Source organism: Lampris incognitus, chromosome 9 (assembly GCF_029633865.1).
Source record: "Lampris incognitus isolate fLamInc1 chromosome 9, fLamInc1.hap2, whole genome shotgun sequence".
NCBI lineage: Eukaryota > Metazoa > Chordata > Actinopteri > Lampriformes > Lampridae > Lampris > Lampris incognitus.
Genome location: NC_079219.1, coordinates 60,405,642 through 60,411,910, shown reverse-complemented (window position 1 = coordinate 60,411,910; position 6,269 = coordinate 60,405,642).

The window sequence follows — 6,269 nt, the reverse complement described above, 5'->3', positions numbered from 1 at the left end:
ACGCGTCCTTACACCAGATAAAACCCAACACCGCGCTCCGGGGGACGCGTCCTTACACCAGTAAACCCAACACCACCCTACGGGGGACGCGTCCTTACACCAGTAAACCCAACACCGCGCTCCGGGGACGCGTCCTTACCACCAGTAAACCCAACACCACCCTACGGGGGACGCGTCCTTACCACCAGTAAACCCAACACCACCCTACGGGGGACGCGTCCTTACCACCAGTAAACCCAACACTGCGCTCCGGGGGGACGCGTCCTTACCACCAGTAAACCCAACACCGCGCTCCGGGGGACGCGTCCTTACCACCAGTAAACCCAACACCACCCTACGGGGGACGCGTCCTTACCACCAGTAAACCCAACACCACCCTACGGGGGACGCGTCCTTACCACCAGTAAACCCAACACCGCGCTCCGGGGGACGCGTCCTTACCACCAGTAAACCCAACACCACGCTACGGGGGACGCGTCCTTACCACCAGTAAACCCAACACCACCCTACGGGGGACGCGTCCTTAAACCAGTAAACCCAACACCACCCTACGGGGGACGCGTCCTTACCACCAGTAAACCCAACACCACCCTACGGGGGACGCGTCCTTAAACCAGTAAACCCAACACCACCCTACGGGGGACGCGTCCTTACCACCAGTAAACCCAACACTGCGCTACGGGGGACGCGTCCTTACCACCAGTAAACCCAACACCACCCTACGGGGGACGCGTCCTTAAACCAGTAAACCCAACACCACCCTACGGGGGACGCGTCCTTACCACCAGTAAACCCAACACCGCGCTCCGGGGGACGCGTCCTTACCACCAGTAAACCCAACACCGCGCTCCGGGGGACGCGTCCTTACCACCAGTAAACCCAACACCACCCTACGGGGGACGCGTCCTTACCACCAGTAAACCCAACACCGCGCTCCGGGGGACGCGTCCTTACCACCAGTAAACCCAACACCGCGCTCCGGGGGACGCGTCCTTACCACCAGTAAACCCAACACCACCCTACGGGGGACGCGTCCTTACCACCAGTAAACCCAACACCACCCTACGGGGGACGCGTCCTTACCACCAGTAAACCCAACACCACCCTACGGGGGACGCGTCCTTACCACCAGTAAACCCAACACCGCGCTCCGGGGGACGCGTCCTTACCACCAGTAAACCCAACACCACCCTACGGGGGACGCGTCCTTACCACCAGTAAACCCAACACCACCCTACGGGGGACGCGTCCTTACCACCAGTAAACCCAACACCACCCTACGGGGGACGCGTCCTTACCACCAGTAAACCCAACACCACGCTACGGGGGACGCGTCCTTACCACCAGTAAACCCAACACCACGCTACGGGGGACGCGTCCTTACCACCAGTAAACCCAACACCACGCTACGGGGGACGCGTCCTTACCACCAGTAAACCCAACACCACCCTACGGGGGACGCGTCCTTACCACCAGTAAACCCAACACCACGGTACGGGGGACGCGTCCTTACCACCAGTAAACCCAACACCACGGTACGGGGGACGCGTCCTTACCACCAGTAAACCCAACACCACCCTACGGGGGACGCGTCCTTAAACCAGTAAACCCAACACCACCCTACGGGGGACGCGTCCTTACCACCAGTAAACCCAACACCACCCTACGGGGGACGCGTCCTTACCACCAGTAAACCCAACACCACGCTACGGGGGACGCGTCCTTAAACCAGTAAACCCAACACCACCCTACGGGGGACGCGTCCTTAAACCAGTAAACCCAACACCACCCTACGGGGGACGCGTCCTTACCACCAGTAAACCCAACACCACGCTACGGGGGACGCGTCCTTACCACCAGTAAACCCAACACCACGCTACGGGGGACGCGTCCTTAAACCAGTAAACCCAACACCACCCTACGGGGGACGCGTCCTTAAACCAGTAAACCCAACACCACCCTACGGGGGACGCGTCCTTACCACCAGTAAACCCAACACCACCCTACGGGGGACGCGTCCTTACCACCAGTAAACCCAACACTGCGCTCCGGGGGGACGCGTCCTTAAACCAGTAAACCCAACACTGCGGTCCGGGGGACGCGTCCTTACACCAGTAAACCCAACACCGCGCTCCGGGGGACGCGTCCTTACCACCAGTAAACCCAACACCGCGCTCCGGGGGACGCGTCCTTACCACCAGTAAACCCAACACCACCCTACGGGGGAAGCGTCCTTACCACCAGTAAACCCAACACCACCCTACGGGGGACGCGTCCTTACTACCAGTAAACCCAACACCACCCTACGGGGGAAGCGTCCTTACACCAGTAAACCCAACACCGCGCTACGGGGGGACGCGTCCTTACCACCAGTAAACCCAACACCGCGCTACGGGGGACGCGTCCTTAAACCAGTAAACCCAACACTGCGGTCCGGGGGAAGCGTCCTTACCACCAGTAAACTCACTAAACCCAACACTGCGCTCCGGGGGACATGTCCTTACACCAGTAAACCCACTATACCCCACACTGCGCTCCGGGGGACGCGTCCTTACACCAGTAAACCCACTATACCCAACAATGCGCTCCGGGGGACGCGTCCTTACACCAGTAAACCCAACACCACGGTACGGGGGACGCGTCCTTACACCAGTAAACCCAACACCACGGTACGGGGGACGCGTCCTTACACCAGTAAACCCACTATATCCAACAATGCGCTCCGGGGGACGCGTCCTTACCACCAGTAAACCCAACACCGCGCTACGGGAAATGCGTCCTTAAACCAGTAAACCCAACAATGCGCTCCGGGGGACGCGTCCTTACACCAGTAAACCCACTATACCCAACAATGCGCTCCGGGGGACGCGTCCTTACACCAGTAAACTCACTAAACCAAACACTGCGCTACGGGGGAGGCGTCCTTACACCAGTAAACCCAACACCGCGCTCCGGGGGACGCGTCCTTACCACCAGTAAACCCAACACCACCCTACGGGGGACGCGTCCTTACCACCAGTAAACCCAACACCACCCTACGGGGGACGCGTCCTTACCACCAGTAAACCCAACACCGCGCTCCGGGGGACGCGTCCTTACCACCAGTAAACCCAACACCACCCTACGGGGGACGCGTCCTTACACCAGTAAACCCAACACCGCGCTACGGGGGACGCGTCCTTACCACCAGTAAACCCAACACCACCCTACGGGGGACGCGTCCTTACCACCAGTAAACCCAACACCACCCTACGGGGGACGCGTCCTTACCACCAGTAAACCCAACACCACCCTACGGGGGACGCGTCCTTACCACCAGTAAACCCAACACTGCGCTCCGGGGGACGCGTCCTTACCACCAGTAAACCCAACACCACCCTACGGGGGACGCGTCCTTACCACCAGTAAACCCAACACTGCGCTCCGGGGGACGCGTCCTTACCACCAGTAAACCCAACACCACGCTCCGGGGGACGCGTCCTTACCACCAGTGAACTGTAGATGGCGCAGTGATGCGGACGTTTTAATCACAAAATCAACCTTTTAAAATCACATTTGCCGACGACAGAATGGTTTATTAAATTACCGTTTATTTGGGTCTGAACGCGCGCTGTTCGGCTATGGAAACCAGCTTTCCTGTTTCTTCGACGCAATGACGCCACCTAGTGATCGTAAACGCACGTGGCCGGGGCCGAGCAGCGGCGCTCCGGTCTGGCACCTGCAGCCTGCACGAGGCAGCCCGGCTCTCCGCGCCTGCGTTTTTCGCGCCGCTAATTCATTCCGACGGCAACTGCTGCAGGTTTCCAACCGCTGGCACGGAGCCACGGCCGGAAGTTGCAGCGCGCCCGCTGTATCCATGCGCAACCGTGGGAGCGCAACAAGAAAATAGTGCCATATTTGTCCCAGTGTGTCATCTGTTCAACACGCCTGATTGGCTTTCACACCGTAGCCACCTAACTGATATGAAGCGGCCCCTCGCCCCCGCCCCCGCGGCATCTCCCTAAAACAAAAACATGTTGTGCAGCGCCTCCTGCTTTGATCACGTCCAAACACAACAGCATGCGTGCAGGATGCGTGTGTATGCTGCATTTGCGAGTGCACGACCCATGCGTATGTGTGGCGTGTGTGTTTGTGCCATATGGGTCGCGATCGTGTGTGTGTGTGTGTGTGTGTGTGTGTGTGTGTGTGTGTGTGAGAGAGAGAGAGAGAGAGAGAGAGAGAGAGAGAGAGAGAGAGAGAGGGAGATAGTGATAGAGAGAGACAGAGAGCAATAGAGAGAAACAGAGAGAGAGAGAGAATCAGAGATAGACAGGGAGCGATGGAGAGAGAGAAACACAGAGTGATAGAGAGAAACAGAGAGCAAGATAGAAAGAGAGAGAGAATCAGAGATAGACAGGGAGCGATAGAGAGAGAGAGAGAGAGAGAGAGAGAGAGAGAGAGAGAGAGAGAGAGAGAGAAACCGAGAGAGAGGGAGACAGGGAGAGAGAGAGAGAGAGAGAGAGAGAGATTGTACAGTATATAAATGTACAGTATGTGCGCCAGGGGACTCCTAAAGCACGCACATGAATCGTGCAGAGTGCGTACCATCTTGCACGTATGCCCTGGTGTGTCTGTACACTATATTTGTGTGCATGTGTGCGTGTGCGTGGGTGTGCATGTGTGCGTGCGTGTGCGTGTGTGCGTGTCCACTCAGAGGCTCCTAAAACAAGAAGACTCGTGCGGCCATCGGGGAGGAGTCCATCATGCCACAGGAAAGTGTCTCTGCTTGTTGCCTTCATGCAAATTGGCCTCCTCTGCAAGAGGTTGTGGGGGAGTCCACAAAGAGGGTCTGTGATGGAGCGCTGGGGGGACGGGAGAGGTTAGGAGGGGTGGTGGTTAGGAGGGCTAGGAGGGGTGGTGGTTAGGAGGGGTGGTGGTTAGGAGGGCTTGTGGTTAGGAGGGGTGGTGGTTAGGAGGGGTGGAGGTTAGGAGGGGTGGAGGTTAGGAGGGGTGGTGGTTAGGAGGGGTGGTGGTTAGGAGGGCTTGTGGTTAGGAGGGGTGGTGGTTAGGAGGGGTGGTGGTTAGGAGGGCTTGTGGTTAGGAGGGGTGGTGGTTAGGAGGGGTGGAGGTTAGGAGGGCTTGTGGTTAGGAGGGGTGGTGGTTAGGAGGGGTGGAGGTTAGGAGGGCTTAAGGTTAGGAGGGGTTGAGGTTAGGAGGGGTGATGGTTAGGAGGGGTTGAGGTTAGGAGGGGTGGAGGTTAGGAGGGGTGGAGGTTAGGAGGGGTGGAGGTTAGGAGGGGTGGTGGTTAGGAGGGGTGGTGGTTAGGAGGGCTTGTGGTTAGGAGGGGTGGTGGTTAGGAGGGGTGGTGGTTAGGAGGGCTTGTGGTTAGGAGGGGTGGTGGTTAGGAGGGGTGGAGGTTAGGAGGGCTTGTGGTTAGGAGGGGTGGTGGTTAGGAGGGGTGGAGGTTAGGAGGGCTTGAGGTTAGGAGGGGTTGAGGTTAGGAGGGGTGATGGTTAGGAGGGGTTGAGGTTAGGAGGGGTGGAGGTTAGGAGGGGTGGAGGTTAGGAAGGCTTGTGGTTAGGAGGGGTGGTGGTTAGGAGGGGTGGAGGTTAGGAGGGCTTGTGGTTAGGAGAGGTGGTGGTTAGGAGGGGTGGAGTTTAGGAGGGGTGCTGGGATAGCCTCGAGCATCCCCGCGACCGTAATTAAGATAAGTGGCTTGGATAATGGTGGATGATGACATCATTTACTACCACGTCATAGACGCACCGGCCGCGTTTTGTATCGATGCTTTGTGACGCTGCAGGATGAGAATAGGCTCGATTCTAATGAAGGGAGATGCTAATTAAGTGAGAAAAGTGCTCTCATTAACAGACATCTTGCCATGACGGAGGCAGTCTGACTTCCTGTCAAAGTAGTTCACTTTATTCTACATCACCGCAGCTTTATTTAGAGCTGGAATAAACACAACGGATCCTCCAAAGTCAAATCACCTCTAGTAGAGTAAACACGTGTCTTCCTGCACCTCAGCAGGCCAGGCGAGGAACCACACGCAGGTGAAGCAGCTCGTCTGGACACCACCTTTATTCACAGATACGTCTCATCATCGTCTGAGTGACCTGTTCACTGTCACCTGACTGCAGGTGTCCCCACCCTTATAAACAATACAGGGACTGCAGGTACCCCCACCCTTATACACAATACAGGGACTGCAGGTACCCCCACCCTTATACACAATACAGGGACTGCAGGTACCCCCACCCTTATACACAATACAGGGACTGCAGGTGTCC